Source organism: Microtus oregoni, unplaced genomic scaffold (genome assembly GCF_018167655.1).
Source record: "Microtus oregoni isolate MIOR12 unplaced genomic scaffold, Mior012 000011F_ref0000422, whole genome shotgun sequence".
In the NCBI taxonomy this organism is placed as follows: Eukaryota; Metazoa; Chordata; class Mammalia; order Rodentia; family Cricetidae; genus Microtus; species Microtus oregoni.
The window spans coordinates 41,099,497-41,126,107 of NW_024543070.1; the positions used below are offsets into that span (position 1 = coordinate 41,099,497).

Sequence of the window (26,611 nt, forward strand, 5' to 3'; positions counted from 1 at the left end):
CAGTCATTGTTTGCAGTGAGTTCAATGAAGTAGACAAAAGAATTTTTCCAGAGTTCTGTCAGATCCTTAGTATACACAGACTCAAGGCCAAGCAATAGGCGGTTACATGTTGACCAATTGTCTGGCTGGACTCATTGAGAAGTATTACTGAGAACAAGCATCCTTGTTGTGACAGAGACAAAATTCTTACCATGTTAAAGAGAAAAGAGGTTTCAGAGAATTAGTTTTGAACCTAGGACCCAGTGTGTTCTAGCCACACACTCTACGACTAAGCTAAATCTCTAGTCCTAGGAAATTTTTTGTACTGGTTTTCTTTCTGTAAAGATTTTTTCCTAAAATAATATTTCTATTAATTACTTGGGAATCTTATACAACACACTCTGATCATACTTTCTTCCCAGTCCTCCCAGCTCTGTCCCAAACCTTTATTCCCTACTCCAAAGAGAAGAGGAGGAGGAGGGAGAAGGAGGAAGAGAAGAACAAGAATATACCAAGTCCAATTTGTGTTGGATTCAATAGAGCATGATCAAACTCCCAGTGACCAACCCTTAAAGAAAATTGAACCATCCGTGTTCTGGTGGAAGATCCTCCTCAAGCCTCCTCTCTCAACTCTCTCCAAACTATGACTTCAGGCAACAGCACAGACCACAGGCATCCACATGACCTTCAGTGGTAACACAACACGTACACCTGCTTGGCCTCCAGTGGGAGCACAGACCACTGGCACGCACATGGTTTCTGGAGGCAGCATGGACCGTAGACCTCCACATATTCCTCCATCCACTGCATCCTGACTCCCAGCCCTGGTGCTGTTGTCCTTCTCTAGGTCCCCTCTCTCCAGCACCTCTCTATCACATATTTGGTTATTGTAGTGGCCTTGCAAACTGCAGTGTGTCACACAGTGTATTTTCTTCTCAAACAGGTTTACAGGCAAATAATTATTGCAATGAGTCTTATTCAAGTTTTCTGTTTTCTAAAGCACCACAAATACTAGATTAATGACAAAACTGGTCTCAGATACCCTGCTGTCATCCAGAGTCAGGTGATTTTGTAGATGGGCAGGACCTCCAAGCACAGGACCTTCAAGAACTCAGGCTGCCATAGCACACTTTCCTGCTGAGGGCCAGCTGTTCCTCAGTTTACTGAGTGTGACCATTGTGTTTGCAGCTTGTGGGCAGCCCCACAACTGGCTACTCTCCTTTTCCCAGCAGCTCAGGCTGGAGCACTGGTTGCAGACTAGCTCTATTCAGTAATGACATATCCTTTGTCTGCTGTCTTTGTCCCCTTGTTTTTCTTTTCAAAACAAGAACTCTGAATCTAACCTCCTTTTTGTGGTTTTTTTTCCTGACTATTATCCAGAACAGATGCTGTGGGATAATGCTCTGGCCCACTTTAAAGAATTGTCACTCATATTGGTTGAATAAAATGTTGATTGGGCAGTGGCTAGTTAGGAAGTATTGGCAGGGCAACCAGACTAAGTGAATTCTGGGAGGTGGAAAGATAAGAGACTCAGTCACTAGCCAGACATAGAGGAAGCAAAGTGAGAATGTCTTACTGAGAAAAGGAACCAACCCACATGGCTAAACATAGACAAGAATTATGGGTTAATTTAAGTTGTAAGAGCTACTTAATAATAGGCCTGAGTTAACAGGCCAAACAATTTATATTTAATATAGCCTCTTTGTGTTTCTTTGGGACTGAACGACTGCGGGACAGGGCAGGACAGAAAGCTCTGTCTATAAATGGCACCCAAACGTTTGACAAAAATTTCTACATAAAGCCTGAGAAAGCTTAAAAAAAGATTCTAGACAGACAAGAACAGAGTCAAGTGCCACTTCTTCATAATCATCTTTTCTCCAGTAGGCTCAGTTTGCTAGCGGCTAGCAGAGGCACAGCTCCTTTAAGAGAGGCTTTGAGACTCAGAATTAGCAACAAAAATCTTGTTGCTCTTTTAGGAGGCTCTGCCACCAAACACTTAAATGGTGTTTATGAGCAGCTGACATCAGGCTTCTTGGTGGTGGCATGGACCTAGAAACTCCACAGAGCTGGGGCAATTAATGTGGTTTCTGCCAGTACCTCCGCCATGAAGCTAGACTTTCAAAAAAGCTAAGGAGTAGGGTGGACCCAGCCACCAGAACCTCAGCTTTAATCTTAGCCATATCGCTTAGCAGATTAAAGACTCATATGGCCAGAGAAAGATAGAAATATGCAGTAAAGACAGATTCAGATGAAAAAAAACTTAATGGTTTACACTGTATTTAAAAATATGCATAGGCTTTGGAGAGAAAAGAGAAAGGATAGAGAAAGTTCTTTAAAAAAAGAAATAGAGTAATCAGGTGTGGTGGCACATGCCTTTAATCCCAGTACTTGGGAGGCAGAGGCATGTGCATCTCTGTGAGTTTGAGACCAGCCTGATCTACAGAGTGAGTTTCAGGACAGCCAGGGCTGTTACATAGAAAAACTCTGTGTCAAAAAAACAAAAATTAAAAAGAAAGAAATAGAATGGAAAAAAAAGCCATATAAAGATAGAAAATATATGTAGAGTCTGGATATTGTATGCCATTGTGTTGTCTTTGAATTGTTTGACTGCTGAAGCAGGAGCAACACCTGCTAAGAGACATTTGATTATAAATGCTGCTGGATTAATCCAACCTATATATTTTGAAAATGCCTTGACTTCAAAATTTAAGTCAAATATATGTTTCTTTGGAAAGAGGTTTTTTGTTTTTGTTTTTTGTTTTTGTTTCCACAGGAAATGAGAGGCTGTGGATTTTTTTGTTTTAATGATCAAGGAAGACCCCCTGAAAAAAATCTCCAATGGGAATGGATGACCCAGATTATTCAATGTTTCAGAGCACCTCTGTTGCAGTTTCCTCTGAGTTCAACATGCAGAACTCATTGATCATTGAGATGATCAAGCCTCATAGAATACGTCAGTCAGGACTTGACCATAATCCCAAATTTTCTTTGGGTCCCCTTTAGATTATTAGTAGGAAGTAGCCTAGAAAACTATACCCCCTTTCCCCCAAAATGGATTATGGATGTTTGTCTTTGTTTAGTGTGTTGGTTTCAAGTTGTTCTGGATAATAGTCAGGAAAAAAACTAAACAAAGGAGATTAGATTCAGGGTCTTGTTTTGAAAAGAAAAGAAAATGCCTTTGCTTCAACTGCTGACAGTATGCTGTCCTAATTAGACAAGCAGGACACAAAGGAAAGTGACTGCCAAACACTATCAAGACAAGGAGGGACAGCCCTTCAGAATATCCTGTGCCACAGAAAAGTCTGTCAGATATGCTAGGCCTGTAGGCCGAAGATGAATGTCCCAACATTGTAAAGGAACTTTGGGTGACTCTCCAGGTAGTCAGCTGTTTCTGTCATTTCTCAGTTTTTGGAAGTTGCTTGCTCATACTTCCTGCTTACTCAATTAATATTATTTCCTTTTTGAGTCTCTGATGGAGTTGTAGACTAGATAGTTATAGTTTTCCTTGTTTACCAGATGCAGAAAACAAGTTATTATAGAAAGTAAATTAGGTATAAGACTTTTAACTCACCAAGATAGGGTAGATATGGAATAATTTCTCTGAATTTGTCAAATACAAAGACATTGTTGATGTATTTATTGCTACATTGTACATATATATTGTACATAGCTATTGTACTTATTGTATATAACTTTTCTTATATTAGTTATAGTCTTCTTTTTTATTTTAGACAAAAAAGGAAATGTGGTGATATTTCATTTGTATTTTAATAAATAAAGCTTGCCTACAGAACAGAATGTAGAACAATGACACTAGTCAGTCATACAGGCCAGGTAGTGGTAACTGGTGCACACCTTTAATCCCAGCACTAGAGAGGAATATAAGATGGGATGAGGCAAGAAGTCCCTCTCTTTCAATCTGAAGATTTCATAGAGGTAAGAACTCTCTAGTGGCTTGGTTGCTTTGCTTTTCTGATCTTCGTGTTGGACCCCAATATCTGTCTCTGGGTCTTTATTTGTGCTACAAATACCTTTTTTATTTATTTATTTATTTATTTATTTATTTATTTATTTATTATGCATACAATATTCTGTCGGTGTGTATGTCTGCAGGCCAGAAGAGGGCACCAGACCTCATTACTGATGGTTGTGAGCCACCATGTGGTTGCTGGGAATTGAACTCAGGACCTTTGGAAGAGCAGGCAATGCTCTTAACCTCTGAGCCATCTCTCCAGCCCCCCCCCTTTTTTAAATATTTATTTATTATTTATTATGTATACAATATTCTGTGTGTATGCCTGCAGGTCAGAAGAGGGCACCAGACCCCATTACAGATGGTTGTGAGCCACCATGTGGTTGCTGGGAATTGAACTCAGGACCTTTGGAAGAGCAGGCAATGTTCTTAACCTCTGAGCCATCTCTCCAGCCCCTACAAATACCTTTGAGTATCCTGTTAAAATGCAGGATCTATGGTCTGTTATAATTGGAATGTCTGACATTAGAATTAGAGGGTCTAGTTTTTTAAAGTTGTTGTCTTTCTGAAGCAAGTGATAAAAACCCAGATTCAAAACAGCTTAGATGAAAAGGAAATATGTTGACTCAGATAACTAAGAAGTGTAGAAAGGAAGCTATTCAGGAGTGCTGATCAAGAGTCCCCGTTGCCTTTTTCTTTTCCTTCTATCTCTGTAGTGTCTTTTGTGTCAGATGGCATGTAGTATCACGAAGGTGTCAGTCACCCTAGGCCTCCCCTGAGCCAAGGCTCTGATGGAGGCCTATGTTTGAAACCGAGAATCTGGTCAAGGAGATGCAAGGATCTGATTGGCTGTCCTGAATCTCCTGCATCCTGAAGATTGGAAGTGTTGTTCTTTTCATTCTGTTGCTGTTCAGTGTCTTTCCTGAGGATTACTGGCACCATAGATGTATTGATCACTCCCTAGACATTCTGCTAGGAGATTCATTAAGATATAATCTTTACTTTATTTGGTTTTTCAAGATAGGGTTTCTCTGTGTAGCTCTAGTTGTCATGGAACTCACTCTGTAGACCAGGCTGGCCTCAAACTCACAGAAATCCACCTGCCTCTTGCTCCTAAGTGCTGGGATTCAAGGTGTGCACCACCACCACTTGGCTTTAAAAGAGCAGAGATTCTAATTAAGGGAGATGCACAAGGAAACAGATAACGTGATACATATAACAATGTATTACTGACTGTTCATGAAATATTTGCACTATTCTAATTCAGAGAGTTCAATAAAGCCCTCATCCTGGTAAATTTACACTGCAAGGGAATACGACAGAAAATAAGTTTTACAGAACTAAAAGTTATAGAAGTAAGCGACAGCTGTGCAGGAAGATAGATAAAGCTTCTCTGAGACAGTGCTAGAGGCATAGAGGACGTGCAGGAATCAAGGCGTGGATAGCTGCAGGGAAGGCTGTTCTAGAGGACACGGTGGACACAGCACAGCAAGTGTGGCTGACCTGGCCGGAGCAGAGGGCTGTGAGGAGAAGTTGTACAGGGAAGCAGAAGGGGAGTTAGATCATGTATGACTTTGTAACCATGGTAATATCTCTTGCATGGCAATAATTTGAAGATCCAGAATAGAGAAGAAACAGGATGCAACTTGTTTTTAAGGCCTCCTGTTTGAAAGGAAACAAGCGGAGAGACTTGGAAAGATAATTACAATAATCTAGGTGACAGAGGAAGGGCGTGACAAAGTGGTACGGAATGTAGGATTCTGGGTGTCTTTGGAAACATATCTTAAACATTTTGCTGATAGATTAAGTATGGGCTGTGAGGAAAAGACAGTTCTAAGCTTTTGACTTGAGCATCAGTAAGAAGAAACTGCCATTATCAGAGTGGGAAGAGTCGCTGATGGTATTGAGGAAGCTATCAGACACCCTAGTGTATGACTGACTAGGTGGTGGACTACTCTGGAGTTCAGATCTGATGTTTGGGCTAGAGATATATATTTGGTGGTCTACTTCGCTTCCTGCTCCCACCCCCCTTTCTTATTCCTTGGGGCAGAGATTATCATAGCCCAGGTTGGCCCGGGACTTGCTATATGACCAAGTGTTCTAAGTTTCCTCTCTTTTGCTGTAATAAAACCTTGACCAAAAGCAACTGAGGAGAGAAAACCGTTTGTTTCAGCTTATGGTTACTGTCCATCATTGCAGAAAGTTCAAGCATGAAGCTGAAGGCAGACCTGCTTGCTCTCCCAGAAAACATTACTTTTAACCAGGGCACTCACTCACATGGTGTAGAAGGAACCATGCGGCTGATGGCTTGTACAAGGTCATCCGCAACTAGATAGCTTACGCATCTCAGGACCACAGGAAATGGTGGCAACCACAGTGGGATGGGCTTCTTTTATCCATTAACAATTAAGACAGCCCTCCACGGACATGCCAATCAGATCTAGGCCACCCCTCAATGGAGATTTCCTTCTCGGGCAACTCTTGGCTGTAGCAGGTCAGGGTGACAGTTAAAGCTAACCAGGATTCCAGGGATTACCTTGAATTTCTGATCCTCCTGTCTCCACTCCTGGTTTACAGGTTTATTGCCTAGAACCCAAGACTTCATGCATGATAGGCAAGTGCCCTACCAACCAATCTGTATTCCAAGCCTCAACTGTTATTCCTACAGGGAGCTTTTACAACTACGACATTGATTAGACGTTTGGAAAGTGAGTACACACAGCTTGGAATTTAGAAGGCAGGCTAAAGACAGTCAGCAAAGATGATGGGACAGTAAGAGAAGACTCAAGATCCAGAAACCATGAAAAGGTGTGTCAAGAAAAAGGTGAGCGATGCTCCGCCTGTAATGTGGGGAAAGCGGAAATAAGGGACTGGCCCCGTTTATAGCCATGTTGAAGACACCGGTTACTTTGCTGCGTGAGGCAGAGAAATGGGGGAGGAACCTGGAAAGGGTCTGGCGACAAGTGAGGTCAGTGTCATAAATGATTATAAGTGGAACATGCATGAGATGCTCTTGGAGTCACAAGGAGGCTATCTCAAGTGGACGGAAGGTCAGAGAAAGTTATCCGAAGCAGATGCTGGGGTAAAGTTTCAAAGAAGGGAGTAGATGGAGTGCACAGACTTCAAATAAAGGATATATTTGAAATCCCACAAGAACAAAACAAGCTGAGGTAGAGAAAACTGCCAGCCATTCAGAATGACTGGAATAGAGAGCAGTGGGCCAGCTAACAGAGTGTTTGGTCAAAGGGTAACCGACGTAGCGAACATAGCATTCTGCCAGGCGTGGTGGTGCACACCTTAATTCCAACACTTGGAAGACAGAAAATGAGGATCTCTGTGAGCAGAGTGGTTTTCAGGACAGCCAGAACTACGTCATGGGAGATCCTGTCTCAAAAACCAAACAAGCAAACAAATAAACAGAAGACCAACACTGAAGCATTAATCAGCGAGTGTGAATTTGACAGATATGTGTATCTTAATATAGCTTTTAAAATTTACATATAGTTATTGTGCATTTTTGGGGGTATGCTAACGACATTCCAATACACACACACTATATGACGCATAATGAGAAGATTCGATCAATTGGTATATCTGTTATTCAAAATGTATTATTTCTTAGCCTGAGGAACATTTACTATTTTCAAATATTCAGGTAATTGACAACCATGGCCACCTTGCCATATTTCCTCCCCTTCAGTCACCTCTTTTGTTTTGTTTTTCTTCATGGCAATCATTACTATTTCTTGATTATTTATCTTCATGTGTATGGGTGCTTTGCCTGCGTGTGTGTTTGTGCCCCGTGAGCATGCTGTTCCCCTACAGGCCAGAGGAGGATATTGGATCCCCTGAACTGGAGTTACTGGCATCTGTGCCATGTGGGCACAGGGAATTGAACTTGGGCTGCAAGAACACCCAGTACTCTTAACCCTTGAGCCGCCCCCCTTTTGTTAAAATTTTCGTATGTGTAATGTGCATGCCTGGTGCGCACTTGAGGGACAGGAGAGAGAGGAGCGAGGAGACAGGGAGGAAGGGAAGGAGGAAGAGAGGGTGGGTGGGTTAGAGCTCTCCTTCCACCATGCAGGTTCCTGGGATCTCAGGTCGCCAGGCTAGGTAGCAAGCACCTTTACTTGCCGAGACTTCCTGCCAGGCCGATTATTACTGTTTGAAATTGTGTAATCTAAACTTGCTTATTGACTTTCTTCCTCATGAGAACAAGGTTCAAAATTATTTTCTCGAATCTCTATCCCCCATTCCATTCCCTTGACTCTGAGCTAAAAACAACTTTTGAAATAAGCTAAGTAATCTGCATTTTCCCAGAGAGAAGTTTAGAAGTGATAAAACGATGGATTATATAAATAAATTAAATAAACATAGACCGGCATCAAAGGGACTGCTGGGGGATCCAACAGTGTGGCGAGGGACTGAGATTACTAAAGCACTAATGAAACTGGACATGAGGATGCGAGAGAAGTAGACTCTCCACTCTTCTGTTGGAGGAAGAGGAGTTGGCGGATAAGGAAAAGGCAGTATGACCTTAGCTTCTTCCTTTAGACAGGCGTTAAGTGGGTGGTAGTATCATTGGTGGAGCTTTGACACCAGGGTTTTCTTTTCATTTGGTTTTGTTGAGTTTAGGGGCACTTTAGGGAGGAGCTACTGAGAAGAGAGACCTACTGTGCAGTGGAATTAGGCAGAGTCTAGAACACGTTACCCATTGCTAAAGGAATAAAAACAAAGCATGCGGGACCAGGTGCAGGGTCTCACAGATTTCATGCTAGAGATTTTAAGATTGAGAAATTTATTAGACACCATTAGTTTGGAATTCCAAAAACAGGTTGTGACTGGGGTACAGGCTTGCTAGTTGTGAGACAAAATGTCAACTAAGTCATGAGCCTGCACGAAGTCACTTGGAGAAAAGATACAGATGTTTAGTTGAAGGTAGCTGGGGGAACATCCAGCTGAACTGACTTGTTCTGCCTTAAGAGTGTGACACGTATTTTAAGTGTGTGTGTAAGGAAGAAGTTATGAATTGGAGAGAAAATCCGAGGGGCCTGGGAAGACTTGGAAGGGAGTTTATGCAAACACAGCACTCATGTAAGAAATCCTCAGAAACAAAATTAAATTTAAAACAAATAAACAAACAAAAAACCCCACCCGGGAACGGAGTCCTCCACTTTTCCTTTATTTGTTCTCTTCTCTGAGTGATGTCACCTGGAGTCGTAGCTCCAAACAACAGCTGCTCAGAGTCACATCTGAGCACCGTGTCTCTGTCAGCTGCCTCTCCTGTTTTCTTTTGCCTCATGGCAATTATCACTACTGGAAATCAGAGACGTTTAAAGTTGCTCACCGCCGCTGTTCTCCATGAGAACAGGGCTCATCTGTTTTGTTTTCTGGTGTGTCCTCAGCAACTCCAGCAGCATCTGGAATGTAAGAGGCGCCTTTACTTAAACACATGTGATAGAGTGAGGCTGCCATCACCTTTTCAAAATTTTTTTTCTTCCAAAAAGGAAGAAAGTAATGGAGCCCAGGGAGAGGGTAGGAGTCAATATACAGGAGCGCTGTGGAGCCTGAGAGGAGAATTGTAAGGTCAAGGCAAGCCTGGGCAACACAGTTTTATTTCTGGGCCATCCTGGGCTATATGACTCCGAGCCAGAAGAAAAGCATGAAACAAACATAACGAAACTTAAGACTGGCGTTACACAAAGGACAAAGGTAAACAGTGGCGCTCTTCCAGAGACCCTGGATTTAGCTCCTGAGTCTCAAGCTCGGTTTCCAGCGCCCACATTGATCAGCTCACATTGTCTGTAACTAGCAGGTGTTTCTGATGCTCTCTTCTGACCTCAGGTACCGGCATGCACATGGTGACCCATATGTGACATTCAGGTATAAAACAAAAACAAAACAAAACAAAACAACCCAAAAACCAAAATCCCAAGTCAGTTGAGTTTGTAGGCTGGATAGGAAAGGATGAGAGTCTCATGTGGTAAATGATCATTATTTGTTATTTGGAGCTGTGTCAAGAGGAATAAAATTCTCATTCAGCCAACAGAACATTGCCTGGAAGTGGAGGTGATGTCTGGCAGGAGGAAGGACGTTCTGGGGAGCTGACCATGGAGAAGTTGCTTTGCGATTGGACAGTCACTGGAGGTCAGGAGAGCTTTGTGAGGTATGTGAGAAAGGTGGGCACGCCTGCTCGGGCACAGACAGAAAACTGGGAAAAGATCAGCAAGGAAGTGCGTCACTATCTGCACTCACGGACGCGTGCACATCAAAGGCCAGCCTGGGAAGGCCTCACTCGGCCCAAGTGAGGGACGCAGTGTTTGAAACTGAACAAAGGATGAACTCACAGTGTGGTATAGAGAAGTGGTGAATGATGTCCACTCTTGGGAAGCAGCGACGGTGCCCAGTGCAGTGTACTGGGGATGTGGCTGGCTTCCTCCCATTTCTGCACACTGTGGGGACAGGGGTGGCTCAAAGAAACTGTTCAGTAATTTCAGAACTACAACGTGAAGAATTGGAAAATTCTTGAAAGTCTTTTGTCTGAGGCACCTAGTCTACAGTATTTTACTATAGCAGCCTGAGAGGCAAAGTCAGGCTTCGGTAGTCAGCAGCACCTGGACAGTCACTCGGAGAAAGGGTACAGTTTGACAGACTGGCTGCTTTTACAGGGTTTGGTTTTAAATCAAAATGGGCTGCAAACTGGCTTTTCACCAACTGAGCCTCTCGCTTGGCCTTTGCTAGGCAGTTCATTGTCAAGGCAGTTGGGCCTCATTTCATCAGGGAGTTTGTTCTTTTGGAACAAAGGGGATACAGAAAAGATTACTTGGCCGAGAAATGGCCGATATCTCCATCTGACTCAGAAGGGAGAGGGGCATAGCTTGCATTCCTGCCTGGAGGGAGATTTTCAACTAGAGAAATGTGGAAATCAGCAGCAAGTAGTTCAAGGGCCTTCAGGGAAGGAAGAGATGCCAAGGCTCCCCAGAGGTGGGAGTTTCTAGGAGGCAGAAAGACATCCTGAGGACAGGTTTAGACAAGACCTGCTTAAGGAAAGACATAAAAGGAAGTGAAGCAAGAAACCTCAAGATTAACTTGGCATCTTACAAACCTTTTTGAGAAAATCCCCAACTGGGACTGTCAGAAAGCCTTCCTGGACTTTCCTTGGGTGCTGGCCCTTGCCCCAAGCCTGCTTCCTTGTGGATATGCAATACGAGCCTGCCTTCAGATGCTCAGTCTTGGCAGCATTTGAGACAAATCGTTTCTTGCTTGGCACGTCCCCTGGGGAGGAGGGAGGACTCCTGTGAGCCAATGCTAACAATGTAGAGCTGTGGCTTGTAACTTGCCCTGGGAAGGAGGGAGGACTCCCGAGCTGATGCTCACAATGCAGAGCTGTGGCTTGGCACTTCCCCAGGGAGGAGGGAGGACTCTGTGAGCTGATGCTCACCATACAGAGCTGTGACTTGGCACTTGCCCTGGGGAGGAGGGAGGACTCCTGAGCTGATGCTAACAATGTGGAGCTGTGGCCCAGGTAATGGAATGAGGAGAAAAGCAGAGCGATGTCCATTCTCTCCCTACTTCCCACTCACACATTCACATACGTGGCCTTGCTGATTGACTGGATTTAATATTCAGTTCTCTATCTTGCTGATCTGTGGTGATACACAAGGATTCAAAAGAAATGATAGCCTCTGGGGAGGACAAGGGTTAATAAATCTGCTCAATTATTTTTCTTTAACTACTTTTTAACTGGCTGTATTTAGCACTCCTTTTGTTCACAAAACAAAACAAACAACATAGCCTCATGCTTCCAAGAGCTGCAATAGGTCAGTCTTTGCTAAAAGATCAGAACATTCAGCCTTATGAAGCATCTACACAATCCTGAACAAAGATTGGTGTGTCTCAGTGGCTGGGCCTCAAAAACAAACTTAAAGATATATTTAGAATATCCCTGCAAATCTCTTTTTTTTGCCACTGTGCCAAATATTGTTGTCATTATAACTTGTTATTAACATTTGGTGGCATTTACAATTAATGCATCTGCCCTACATACCTTAGTTTGATGATGAGCAATCTAGATTGAAAAGGTTTTCATCTCGAAAAATTTACTTAGATCCCCTTACAATTTGGGAAGTGTTTAAACATGATATAAGAAATCATACCTATGCTGGGTGTGGTAGCTCATGCCTGTCATCCCAGCATTCAGGAGGCTGAGGCAAGGAGTAAAACCATGAGTCTAGGACTAGCCAGGGCAACTAGCCAGGGTAGCCTGAGCTACAGAGTGGAAACATGCCTCAAAAGCTATAAATGAAACCCAAACCAAAGACTTTCTTCTCTGGCTTTTTCTACCTTCTCCTTCTGTGCTTCAGTTTACTTTGTAATATGTGCAGCTTACCTGTAAAAGGGAAGACCAACCATGTTAATAACATGAGCTGATATGGGGCTGGCTTGTACTGCTGACCTGAGTTCAATTCCCAGAACCCACATTGGGTGGCACATCTGTCTGTAATTTCAGTTTCAGAAGATCCAAAGTCATATTCTGGCTTTCTAGGGCACATGCACACGTGTGGCATAAACTTAGTTGGTTGTTAAGAAATAAATATTAGCCGGGCGATGGTGGCGCATGCCTTTAATCCCAGCACTTGGGAGGCAGAGGCAGGCGGATCTCTGTGAGTTCGAGACCAGCCTGGTCTACAGGGCTAGTTCCAGGACAGGCTCCAAAGCCACAGAGAAACCCTGTCTTGAAAAACCAACAAACAAACAAAAAGAAATAAATATCAATAACAATTCTAGTTTAATCCAGTAGTTTTGTTAGTACAAAATATAAAATAAAGTACACCTCAAATTATCTCTCTATATCTTGAATTGTTACTATATGTGTTATATCATAGGGAATTACAGCCTTAAAAAAAGCATTTTATTAAACTTTGAAGAGGAATTTGAGCATGTTTGTTACAAAAGCACTAAATCTTTCTATTTCTGTCACTATACAATCTTTTAAAGACGTTATTATTATGATTATTTGTAACACGAGGGCCTGCTTTTTGCCTTGGCTACCCGGCTAGCTTAGCCCCGAAATAATCACACAGAAATTGTATTCATTATAACACTGCTTGGCCCATTATTCTAGTGTATGTTAGCCACATGGCTTGGTACCTTTCTTGGCAAGGTAGGTCACATCCTGCTTCTTCAATGTCTGGACAAGACTAGGGGGGAGAGCTTACTTCTTCCCAGAATTCTCCTGTTCCCATTGCCCCACCTCTATTTCTTGACTGGTTGTCCCACCTATACTTCCTGCCTGACTACTGGCCAATTAGCATTTATTTAAAACATAATTGATAGAATACAGAATTGTTCTGTACCACCCCCCCCACCTTTTAAACAAAGGAAAATATACATAGTCCATTTTTTGGGAATGTGGGCATAGTATTCCAGGCTACTTCCTGCTGTTTGGGGGCACTGATAATCTTATGGGGATCTAAAGAAAATTTTGAATTTTGATCAAGTCCTGACTGGAGTATCCTGTGAGGCTTGATCATCTCAGGCAGCAGTCTTGAATCTGTTCTGAATGTAGAACTCAGACATCCAAGACATCTGTTCCTACCAGAGATTTCTCAGGTGGTCTTCCTTGATCAAACCTGATTTTTCTTACCTCAGAATGAATTCATAGCCTCTCATTTCCTGTGGAAAAAAAGCAAAATCTCTTCTCCAAAGTAGCATACCTTTTTACTTCAATTTTGATGTTAAGGTATTTTCAAAATACCTATCTTGGATTAATTCAGCAGCATTTATAAGCAAATACCTTTTAGTAGCTGTTGTTCCTTCCTCAGCATTAAAACAATTCAAAGAGAGCACAATAACATACAGTATCAATATTCTCTGTGTATTTTTTATCTTTACATGGATTTATTTTAACCTCTATTTCTTTTATTTTTACTTTTTGACTTTTTGAGACAGGTTCTCTGTGTATCTTCATTTTGGAACTCACTCTGTAGACCAGCTGTCCTTGAACTCACAGAGATTTGCCTATCTCTGCCTCCCAAGTGGTGGGATTAAAGGTGTGTGCTATCACACCTTGAACTCACAGAGATCTGGAGATCTGTCTGCCTCCCAGGCATTAGGATTAAAGGCCAACCCCAACTACTCTCTTTTTTATTTTCAGGACTTTAACCTTTTTCTTTACTCTCCCAAGCTTGCATATATTTTTAAACACACGGTAAACCATTTAGAGGCTTTTTCATCTTTGAATCTCTCTTTATTGTGTTTCTCTCTCCCTCTTTTTCTGACTACATGAGTCTTTAATTTACTAAGTAATATGGATAGGATTAAAGCTGTGGCTTTGACAGCTGAATCTATCCCATTCCTTAGCTTTCTGTGATTCAAGTATCATGGTGGAGGTACCAGCTGGAGCCATTTTTATTGCCACAACTCTATGGCATTTCAAGGTCCTTGCCAGCAAGCAAACTGCAACAGTGTGTCCACAAACAACACTTAAATACTCTCTCTGTAGCCAAACCTCCTGCCTCAAAGAGTCAGAGTTTGCACTAGCAGGATGGCCCAGAAAGCTGGCATTTAAAAATGGCTCAGCTTTTTTCCTGCTATTGCTGAAAACCAAAAAGCATGCATTCAGCTTTTATCAACACCATTTAAGTGTTTCTTGGCAGGATCCCTTAAAGAGATGCAGGGTTTTGCAGCTAAAGCTGAGTCAGGAAGTCTCTCCTAATGAGCTGCATTTGCCTGTAGCAAACAGAGCAGATCTGAGAAATTGCTGCTACCAAGAAGCCATGATTTACTCTATTTTTTTTTTGTCTAGAATTTTTTTCCCAAGCTCTCTCAGGTTTTATGTGGATGCAGTTGTCTACGTGTGCACTGTTGGGCGCTGTCCTGTAACATAAAGGCCTGCTTTTCACCCTGGCCGCCCGGCTTGCTTAGCCCCAAAATAATCACACAGAAACTGTATTCATTAAAACACTGCTTGGCCCATTATTCTAGTGTATGTTAGCCACGTGGCTCGGTACCTTTTTTGGCAGGGCAGGTCACATCCTGCTTCTTCAGTGTCTGGACAGGACTGGTGGGAGAGCTTACTTCTTCCCAGAATTCTCCTGTTCCCATTGCCCCGCCTCTATTTCTTGTCTGGTTGTCCCACCTATAATTATTATTTTGGGTTTTCTGAGACAGGATTTCTCTGTGTAGCCCTGGCTGTCCTAAAACTCACTTTGTGGACCAGGCTGGCCTTGAACTCACAGAGATCCTCCTGCCTCTGCCTCCAGAGTGCCATCCTGGACCATATCCACAAAACAGTCTGTTGTGGCTGTGAAAGAAAAAGTTTCCACAATAAAGACAGGCTGAAGCCAGTATGACCACTAAGCAAGCTCTATGGAAGAAATGTCAACAAATCCTTGATGCTCAAGTGAAAGGCGAGGAAATCCACAGGGCTACAGGAAAGAGTAAAACACAATATGTCACCAGTTAAGCAAATGATAACTAGAAAAATACTAAACAGTACAAAATCAACGTGACAGGAATTAATATACACTTTCCAATACTAAATCTGAACACGAGTGATCTAAACTTGCTAATCTCAAGTTATAGAGTAGCAGATTGTATGAAGAGGCAGGATCCACAGGTTTGTTGTCCTCAAGAAGTTTGTCTTGCCATCAGAGACAGACACAACTGTGTGTGGAAGAGTGTTAGGAAGCAAGCAGGTGTTGCTGTCCTGATAGCTTTCAAAACAGACTTTAAACCAAAATTAGAAGTAAAGAAGGCAACTTCATACTAACTCAGGAACAATGTATGAATGTATGTACACATGAGGCATGGGCACACCCTGTTTCTTAACATATATAGTGAAAATAATCCTTAGAAGGATATTTTGAGTTACAGATGTCTACATTGAAAATTCAGAAAGCTTTCAAATAACTTATTGGTGCATCTTAGGCCTTAGTCAAATGACAACTAGTCAAAGCCACAAGCAATAGATGAAATGAGATAGTCAAGACCAGGGCACAAATTAATGAATCAATATAAAGAATTAGTGAAACAGATGGTTCATTGAAAACCTAAACAAAATTGACAAATTCTTGCCAAATAACCAAAAGAGAATGAAGACCAAAATAAAAGGGGGGCATTACAACAGATACTAATGAAATTATTAAAATTTGCACATATCTTAAAAATGTGTATTCCACTAACTTAGAAAACCTAAAAGAAATATATTTTAGATGTACATGAACTATCAAAATTCAACCAAGATAAGCAATTTAAATTTAGTTATAACAAACAGTTATATTTATATTTAGCAATATAGCAATACAAACAGTTCAACTGAAAGAAGTGCAGGCCCAGATTGATTCATTGTTGCATTCTACCAGACCTTAGAGAACTAACATCAATACTTCTCAAATTATTCCACAAAACAGAAGAGGAAAGAGCACTACCAGGCTTTCATAGACAAAGTCATTATTATCTAATACCAAGCCAGATAAAGATACAAGAACAATAAGAAAGAAAATTATAGTTTAATATGATTGTGAATGTAGTTTTTTTTTTCATGATATTTATTGAGCTCTACATTTTTCTCTGACCTCCTCCCTGCTTCTTCCCTCCCAACTTCAATCCTTCCCCAAGGTCCCCATACTCCCAATTTACTCAGGAGATCTTGTCTTTTTATACTTTCTACTTCCCATGTAGATTATATCTATGTAAATCTTAGTGTCTGCATTGTTGTCTAAGTTCTCTGGGATTGTGGTTTGTAGGCTGGCTTTCTTTGCTTTATGTTTAAAAACTACCTGTGAGTGAGTACATGTGATAATTGTCTTTCTGTGTCTGAGTTACCTCACTCAAAATAATGTTTTCTAGTTCCATCCATTTTCCTGCAAAATTCAAGCTGTTGTTATTTTTTTTTCTCCATTGTGTAAATGTACCACATTTTTTTTAAATTCATTCTTCGATTGAGGGGCATTTAGGTTGTTTCCAGGTTCTGGTTATGACAAACAAAGCTACTATGAACATAGTTGAGCAGTGAATGTAGATTTAATAAAATATTTAAACACCTAATTCACAAACACATTCAAAAGATTATCCACCACCATCAAGTTGGCTTGACTCCAGAGATGGAGAGATGATTGAGATGCACAACGTGGTGAGTGTCATGGATCACGTAAATGTACTAGAGGACAGAAATCACATGACTCGGTAGAGGTAGAAAACTTTTGACAAAATCTATCTATACTATTTTTTTTTGTCAACTTGACACAAGCTAGAGCTATTTGGGAAGAGGAACCTCAACTGAGAAAATGTCTTCATCAGATTGACTAGCAATTCAGGTATGGCTAAACCCAGCTCACTACCTTGCCACCTTTGGCTCTGCTTCTGAGTTGTATAAGAAATCAGGCTAAGCAAGCCATGAGGAACAAGCAAGTAGCAGAGGTTTCTCCATGGCTTCTTCATCAGTTTCTGCCTTCAGGTTTCTGTCCTGATTTCCCTAGATCATGGACTGTAACCTAAAAGATGAAATAAACACTTCTTCCCAAGTTGTTTTTGGTCATAGTATTTTATTGCAGCAAAAGAAATCCTTACCAAGATACCATCTTTCCATGATAAAAAAAATCTCTGGGGAAACTAGGAATAGAGGGAATGCATCTCAACACAACCAAGGCTGTTTATGACATATCTGTAGCCAACACTTGCTAAATGGTGAAAATTAAATACATTTCCAACAATATCAAGAACAAGACAAAGTGTCTACTTTATCCATCTTTAGTCAATATTCTACTTTAATCCCTAGAGCAATTAGACAAGGAAAAAATGATAGAAATAATAAATAAAGAAGTTAAAATATCCTTATTTGCTAATGATATGAATCTATTCATGGGGCTCAGAAAACTTCATCAGAAAACTCTTAATTATAAACACCAAGAAAAGTGGCAGTTTACAAAACTAACAGCAAAATTGAGGAGCCTTCCTGTATACCAATAACAAACACTCAGAGGGAAAAACACTCAGGGAGACAATCACAGGCACAATAGTCTAAATTATACCTTGGAATAAACCTAAGCAAGAGAGCAGAAGACCTCTCCATGGAAAAATTGAAAGCACTGAAGAAGACGTAAGAGGAAAACACTAGAAGATGGCGCTTCCCATGCTAAGTCACCAGGAGAATTAATACTGTGAAGATGGGCATCCTACCAAAAGCAATCTACACATTTAATGCAATCCCAGTTCAAATTTCAGTGTTCATCTTCACAGACATAGAAACCCACCTTAAAATTCATATGGGAACATAAAGACACTGACAAGTCAAAATGGTAGTGAGCCTGAAGAGTAGTTCTGTGGGTATCATGATATCTGATTTGAAGCTTTATACCAGATCTTTAGTGTAAAAACAGTACGACACCGGTGAGAAACAGTCCCACAACTCCTTGGAATGGAGTAGAGAACTTAGCTGGAGGCTTCTACCAAGGGTGCTGAGGGGTGAGATGGCTACATGGAGCCTGGGAACTCAGAAATCCAAGCAAAAGAAAAAGCATGGCTGCAACAAGGTCGATTAAGTAACAGGTAAACACAAAAGGGAACCTATTCTACTTATTTATTCACCCCGCATCTTTGCACACACATGTATGTCAGAAGATAACCCATGAGAGTTCACTCTCGTTCACTGTTAGGGCTCTCAGGTTGATGGGCGTGGCAATGAACACCTTTACCCATGGAGCCATCTTGCCAGTCCCAAGAATCTAGCTATTTTTGGTGACCTGTGAATAGTTCATCTGGACTGGAGTAGGAAGGATAAGGCATGGGATGAAAGTGGAGATGTACAGAGAGACCGGAATCATCAAGAGTCATTCACGCCAGCTTCAGGTGCTTGGTGGCTGTCCCACAGGCAGGGGCCAATTACTGAGATGTAGTGCGATCAGATGTGAATAGTAATGAAACCACTGAGAAAACACACTGGGAGAAAACTGCAGAGAAGTGGAAGAAACTGGTAACTTGAAGCAGGCAATGGTGACAGAGAGTAGCTTAGAGGATGTTCTAGTCAGTAGGCAAGGTGTCAGGTACGATGGCAGAGAGAAAACAGTCAAAGATTAGACCCAAGTTTCCGACTTGAAGGACTGGGTCACGGAATTTAGGGAAACAAAGAATGGAAGAGGAAAAGTGGAAGAAAAGAGTTTATTTTTGAACCTAACAAGTTTTATTTGGCTGCAGAAAGCCACATATTGAGGTATCTAATGGTACATATGACAGACCTATATGCTGAGAAATGAATTTTCTATGGACATACTTGAACACTAAAGTTCATATATTAAAACACCCAATGTTTGTTGTAACAGAAAAGAAATCCCTATCCTAGAACAAGGATAGAACAAGAACTCTAGCAGGCAGAGGATGAAACTCCACAGAAATACTCAGAAGCAACCAGAAAGGTAAAGCCCGAGGGTGTGTTGTAATGGAGCGCAGGTTAGAGTTCAGAGGAAGGAGTGCTTAGCCAGAGCAGCTGCTAAAAGCTCAAGTCAGACTGGAGTTCATTGCGTGTAGCCACCATTGGTGACACAGGAGTGTTAGGGTTGGAAACACACTGGAGTAATTTATACGTGAGTCAGGGCTGAGCAGATCTGGACTTTAGGAAGTCTGGCTTTGAAGGAGAGGAAGGACAGTTACTGTGGTGAAGCTGCATGTTTTAGAACAGTCTCTTAGGTTATGGAAAGGGGATGGTTAGAAGATGTACCCCTGAGGAGAGGCAGCTGAAAGGTTGAGTCTCTCAACACGGCTGGAGGGAGAGAGAGTGGGAACTCTGTGAGGAAGGAGCAGGCTAGACCAGGTTTGCTTATCTGTTACAACTCAGGGAAGAACATGAAACTTTGAGTTTTGCGAGACATTGAAACATCAAATAGATCCAATTTTCTACTTTCCTCAAACTTCCAACTTCAAAACGGTCCTTCTTTCTTTTTTTTTTTAATTTATTTATTTATTAAGGATTTCTGCCTCGTCCCCACAACCGCTTCCCATTTCCCCCCCCTCCCCCGATCAAGTCCCCCCCCCCCATCTGCTCGAAGAGCAATCAGGGTTCCCTGACCTGTGGGAAGCCCAAGGACTGCCCACCTCTATCCAGGTCTCGTAAGGTGAGCATTCAAACTGCCTAGGCTCCCACAAAGCCAGTACGTGCAGTAGGATCAAAAACCCACTGCAATTGTTCTTGAATTCTCAGTATTCCTCATTGTCCGCTATGTTCAGCTAGTCCGGATTTATCCCATGCTTTTTCAGACCTAGGCCAGCTGGCCTTGGTGAGATCCCAATAGAACATCCCCATTGTCTTAGTGTGTGGGTGCACCCCTCGTGGTCCTGAGTTCCTTGCTCGTGCTCCGTCTCCTTCTGCTCCTGATTTGGACCTTGAGATTTCTGTCCGGTGCTCCCGTGTGGGTCTCTGTCTCTGTCTCCTTTCATCGCCTGATGAAGGTTAATATTCCTGAGGATGCCTATGTGTTTGTCTTTGGATTCACCTTATTTAGCTTCTCTAGGAACATGAATTATAGGCTCAATGTCCTTTATTTATGGCTAGAAACCAAATATGAGTGAGTACATCCCATGTTCCTCTTTTTGGGTCTGGCTTACCTCACTCAGGATAGTGTTTTCTATTTCCATCCATTTGTATGCAAAATTCAAGAAGTCCTTGTTTTTTACTGCTGAGTAATACTCTAATATGTATATATTCCATACTTTCTTCATCCATTCTTCCGTTGAAGGGCATCTAGGTTGTTTCCAGGTTCTGGCTATTACAAACAATGCTGCCATGAACATAGTTGAGCATATACTTTTGTTGTATGATAGGGCCTCTCTTGGGTATATTCCCAAGAGTGGTATTGCTGGATCCAGGGGTAGGTTGATCCCGAATTTCCTGAGAAACCGAAACACTGCTTTCCAGAGTGGTTGCACAAGTTTGCATTCCCACCAGCAATGGGTGAGTGTACCCCTTTCTCCACAACCTCTCCAGCAAAGGCTATCATTGGTGTTTTTTATTTTAGCCATTCTGACAGGTGTAAGGTGGTATCTTAAAGTTGTCTTGATTTGCATTTCCCTGATCGCTAAGGAAGTTGAGCATGACCTTAAGTGTCTTTTGGCCATTTGAAGTTCTTCTGTTGAGAATTCTCTGTTCAGATCAGTGCCCCATTTTATAATTGGGTTGATTAGCCTTTTACGGTCTAGTTTCTTGAGTTCTTTATATATTTTGGAGATCAAACCTTTGTCAGTTGCAGGGTTGGTGAAGATCTTCTCCCAGTCAGTGGGTTGTCTTTTTGTCTTAGTGACAGTGTCCTTTGCTTTACAGAAGCTTCTCAGCCTCAGGAAGTCCCATTTATTCAATGATGCCCTTAGTGTCTGTGCTGCTGGGGTTATACATAGGAAGTGGTCTCCTGTGCCCATGTGCTGTAGAGTACTTCCCACTTTCTCTTCTATCAGGTTCAGTGTGTTCGGACTGATATTGAGGTCTTTAATCCATTTGGATTTGAGTTTTGTGCATGGTGATAGATATGGATCTATTTTCATTCTTCTACAGATTGACATCCAGTTTTGCCAGCACAATTTGTTGAAGATGCTCTCTTTTTTCCATTGTATACTTTTAGCTCCTTTATCGAAGATCAGGTGTTCATAGGTTTGTGGGTTAATGTCAGGGTCTTCTATTCGATTCCATTGGTCGACTTCTCTGTTTTTATGCCAATACCAAGCTGTTTTCAATACTGTAGCTCTGTAATAGAGTTTGAAGTCAGGGATGGTAATGCCTCCAGACAAACCTTTATTGTATAAGATTGTTTTGGCTATCCTGGGTTTTTTGTTTTTCCATATAAAGTTGATTATTGTCCTCTCCAGATCTGTGAAGAATTTTGATGGGATTTTGATGGGGATTGCATTGAATCTATAGATTGCTTTTGGTAGAATTGCCATTTTTACTATGTTGGTCCTCCCAATCCAAGAGCAAGGGAGGTCTTTCCATTTTCTGGTGTCTTCTTCAATTTCTTTCTTCAAAGACTTATAGTTCTTGTCAAGTAGATCTTTCACTTCCTTGGTCAGGGTTACCCCAAGGTATTTTATGCTATTTGTGGCTATCGTGAAAGGTGATGCTTCTCTGATTTCCCTCTCTGCTTCCTTATCCTTGGTGTATAGGAAGGCAACTGATTTTTTGGAGTTGATCTTGTATCCTGCCACGTTACTAAAGCTGTTTATCAGCTGTAGGAGTTCTTTGGTAGAATTTTTGGGGTCGCTTATGTACACTATCATATCATCTGCAAATAACGAAAGCTTAACTTCTTCCTTTCCAATACGAATCCCCTTGATCTCCTTATGTTGTCTTATTGCTATTGCTAGAATTTCAAGCACTATATTGAAGAGGTATGGAGAGAGTGGACATCCTTGTCGTGTTCCTGATTTTAGTGGGATGGCTTTGAGTTTTTCTCCGTTTAATTTAATGTTAGCTGTTGGCTTGCTGTAAATAGCTTTTATTATATTTAGGTAGGACCCTTGTATCCCTATTCTCTCCACGACCTTTATCATAAAGGGGTGTTGAATTTTGTCGAATGCTTTTTCCGCATCTAGTGAAATGATCATATGGTTTTTTTCTTTCAGTTTATTTATATGGTGGATTACATTGATAGATTTGCGTATGTTGAACCAGCCCTGCATCTCTGGGATGAAGCCTACTTGATCATAATGGATAATTTTTCTTATGTGTTCTTGGATTCGGTTTGCCAGTATTTTATTGAAGATTTTTGCGTTGATGTTCATGAGTGAGATCGGTCTGTAATTCTCTTTCTTGGTTGGGTCTTTTTGTGGTTTTGGTATCAGGGTAACTGTAGCTTCATAAAAGGAATTTGGCAATGACTCTTCTGATTCTATATTGTGAAATACCTTAAGGAGTATAGGTATTAATTCTTCTTGGAAGTTCTGGTAGAATTCTGCATTGAAACCATCTGGTCCTGGGCTTTTTTTCGAAGGGAGATTTTTGATAACCATTTCTAATTCTTCGCGAGAAACCGGTCTATTTAGATCATTCACCTGGTCTTGGTTTAGCTTTGGTATATGATACTTATTTAAAAAAATGTCCATTTCTTTTGTATTTTCCAGTTTTGTGGCATACAGGCTTTTGTAGTAAGATCTAATGATTCTCTGAATTTCCTCTGTGTCTGTGGTTATGTCCCCCTTTTCATTTCTGATCTTATTTATTTGCGTGTTCTCTCTCTGTCGTTTAATTAGTTTGGATAGGGGTTTGTCGATCTTGTTGATTTTCTCCAAGAACCAGCTTTTTGTTTCATTGATTCTTTGGACTGTTTTCTGTGTTTCTATTTTGTTGATTTCAGCCCTCAGTTTTATTATTTCCAGTCTTCTACTTCTCCTGGGCGCGTCTGCTTCTTTTTTTTCTAGAGCTTTCAGGTGTGTTTTTAAGTCCCCAATGTATGCATTCTCCGTTTTCTTTAAGTGGGCACTTAGTGCTATGAACTTTCCTCTTAGCACTGCTTTCATTGTGTCCCATAGGTTTGAGTATGTTGTCCCTTTATTTTCATTAAATTCAAGGAAGACTTTAATTTCTTTCTTGATTTCTTCCTTGACCCAGGTGTGGTTCAGTAGTTGACTGTTCAGTTTCCATGAGTTTGTCGGTTTTTTGGGGGCAGCATGGTTGTTGCCTTCTAACTTTAATCCGTGATGATCTGATAGGACACAGGTGGACACTGATATTTTTTTGTATCTGTGGAGGTTTCCTTTGTTTCCGAGTATGTGGTCAATTTTTGAGAAGGTTCCATGAGCTGCAGAGAAGAAGGTATATTCTTTCCTATTTGGGTGGAATGTTCTATAGATGTCTGTTAAGTCCATTTGCTTCATTACCTCCAATAATTCTCTTAATTCTCTATTAGGTTTCTGTCTGATTGACCTGTCCCTTGGAGAGAGAGGTGTGTTGAAGTCTCCTACTACTAGTGTGTGTGGTTTGATGTCTGCCTTGAGTTCTAGTAATATTTCTTTTACATAAGTAGGTGCTTTTATATTGGGGGCGTACATATTCAGGATTGAGACGTCCTCCTGATGAATTGTTCCTGTTATGAGTATAAAGTGACCGTCTCGGTCTCTTCTGATTGATTTTAGTTTGAAGTCAGTTTTGTTAGAAATTAGTATGGCCACACCTGCTTTTTTCTTAGGACCATTTGCTTGAAACACCTTTTCCCAACCCTTTACTCTGAGTAGGTGCCTGTCTTTGTGGTTGAGATGTGTTTCTTGCAAACAGCAGAATGTTGGATCCTGTTTTCGTATCCAATCTTTTAGCCTGTGCCTTTTTACAGGTGAATTGACCCCATTAATATTAAGTGATATTAATGACCAGTGGTTGTTTACTCCGGTTATTCTTATTGCTTTTGGTAGTAGAGATTGTGTGTCTCCTTTCTTTGAGATGTGCTCGTGAAGGGTCATTAGATGCCTGGGTTATTGTAGGCAGTGTTGGCAGTGTTGGATTCCTTGGGTTGTGATTTTCCTTCTATTACTTTCTGTAGGGCTGGATTTGTGGCTACATATTGTTTAAATTTGTTCTTATCCTGGAATGTCTTGTTTTCTCTGTTGATAGTGAACGATAGCTTGGCTGGGTATAGTAGTTTGCGTTTGCATCCATGGTCTCTTAGCTTCTGCAGAACCTCTATCCAGGACCTTCTGGCTTTCATAGTTTCCATCGAGAAGTCAGGTGTAAGTCTGATCGGTTTACCTTTATAAGTTACTTGCCCTTTTTCTTTTGCAGCTCTTAATATTCTTTCTTTAACCTGTATATTTTGTGTTTTGATTATTATGTGGCGAGGAGATGTTTTTCTTTGATCCAGTCTGTTTGGTGTTCTGTATGCTTCTTGAATATTTAAATGAATATCTTTCTTTAAGTTGGGAAAGTTTTCTTCCATAATTTTGTTGAAAATATTTTCTGAGCCTTTGAGCTGTGACTCTTCTCCTTCTTCTATTCCTATTATTCTTAGGTTTGGTTTTTTTTTTATTGTGTCCCATAGTTCCTGAATGTTTTGTGTTGAGAATTTGTTGGCTTTGCTGTTTTCTTTGATCTGTTCGTTTATTTTCTCTATGGTGTCCTCAGCATCTGAGAGTCTTTCTTCTAGCTCTTGTATTCTATTGATTATGCTTGTTTCTGTAGACTCTGCTCGTTGGCCTAGATTTTCCATATCCAGCTGGTCCTCAGTTTGTATTTTCTTCTTTGCCTTCATTTCAGTTTTCAATTCTTGAACTGTTTCCATTACCTGTTTGATGGTTTTTTCTTGGTTTCCCAGGGTATCATGTACGTATTTACTCATTTCTTCAAACTTTTTGTTATACTTCTCATCCATTTCTATAACGGCATTTTTTACATGTTGTTTAAGGGACTCTATTATCTTCATAAAGTCGATTTTTTCCACTTCTTCTGTGTTAGATTGTTCAAATACTTCTGTTGTAAGATCATTGGGTTCTGATGTTTTCATGTTGTTTTTCGGATTGTTGGGTGAGTTCTTTCCTTGGCGCCTGCCCATCTCCTCCTATTGATCCTATCCAATGGATCCTTTAGAAACCGGATCAGGTTTCCCTGCTGGCCAAGGGCTCCGCTTACAAAATGCCCTCACTCTCTTTCGTGGTTCCTGCTGCAGGCCAAGAACCCTCTCACCCCTCCGAAGGATCTTCAGGCCAGGACCAGGCTCCCCTTGTGCCAGTGACCTGGCCAACCAAAGGCCTACCTCTTTGATTCAATTGTAGTAGGGCGATCTGCTCTCCTTATTGCACACCTGTCCCAGCCGCTTGGGTCTGGCCGCCGCTGCGCCGCGTCTGGCGCTGCCGCCGTGCTGCCGCCGCTGCGCCTCTGTGCGTCTGGCGCCGCCGCCGCTGCGCCTCTGTGCTGGTCCTTCTTTCTTGGATTTGTAATAGATACCTTATAAATATTTCTATGCTATAATCCCCAAAGTAAAAATAAATGTTGTCAATTAAATTGTAAGATGCACAATACTTTTAGAGATAAATTTTGTAAAATGGAGAACTTGGTGGTAACCAATAGCACTCTAATTAGACATGGGATCCTCTCAGCAAGAGGCAAACCATGGCTAATACTGAAAACCTGGCCAATTGCTCAGAGCTAGTGAGGCCATGGGTTTTGGAGAGCCTGCTACCATCAATCTACTGAGACAGTGTAATTTCTAACTGTATTACAAATATTCACCCATAGATAAGTGTATCTCTCCCTTCATCAAAGAGACTTCTCTGCAACAGATGAAGATGAGTACATAAGACCACTACCAATCAAAACACAGTGAACTGACATGGGAAGTCCTTCTAAATATGTGTTGCTTTTATTGGTTTGGTCTTGGCAGGGCAGAAATTAGCTAAGCTAGCTGGAAGGGATATAGAGAGAAAGTAGACAGAGAGTCAGGGAGACATCACGTAGCTGCCGAAGGAGGTGGAAGCCAGAATCTTACCAGTAGGCTACAGCCTTGTAGAGATACACAGATGAACAGCAATAGGTTAATTTTAGAGTTAATAGGTTAATTGTAAGAGTTAGTTAATAAGAAGCCTGAGCTAATAGGCCAAGGCAGACACTATGTAGCTGCCCAAGGAGCAAGAGGTAACAAACCATGAGCTTTGTGGTAAAATATAAAATAATAGAAATGGGTTAATTTAAGATGT

General features: G+C 41.3%; 1 long non-coding RNA gene across 1 annotated transcript in view; it reads left to right on the forward strand.

Moving 5' to 3' along the window:
• Positions 1-10,082: 10,082 nt before the first annotated feature.
• Positions 10,083-26,611, forward strand: part of LOC121453260 — a 34,096-nt gene continuing 17,567 nt past the window's right edge. Inside the window, exon 1 of the long non-coding RNA XR_005974986.1 lies at positions 10,083-10,118. This is a non-coding gene — a long non-coding RNA (uncharacterized LOC121453260). The remainder of the gene's footprint in view (positions 10,119-26,611) is intronic.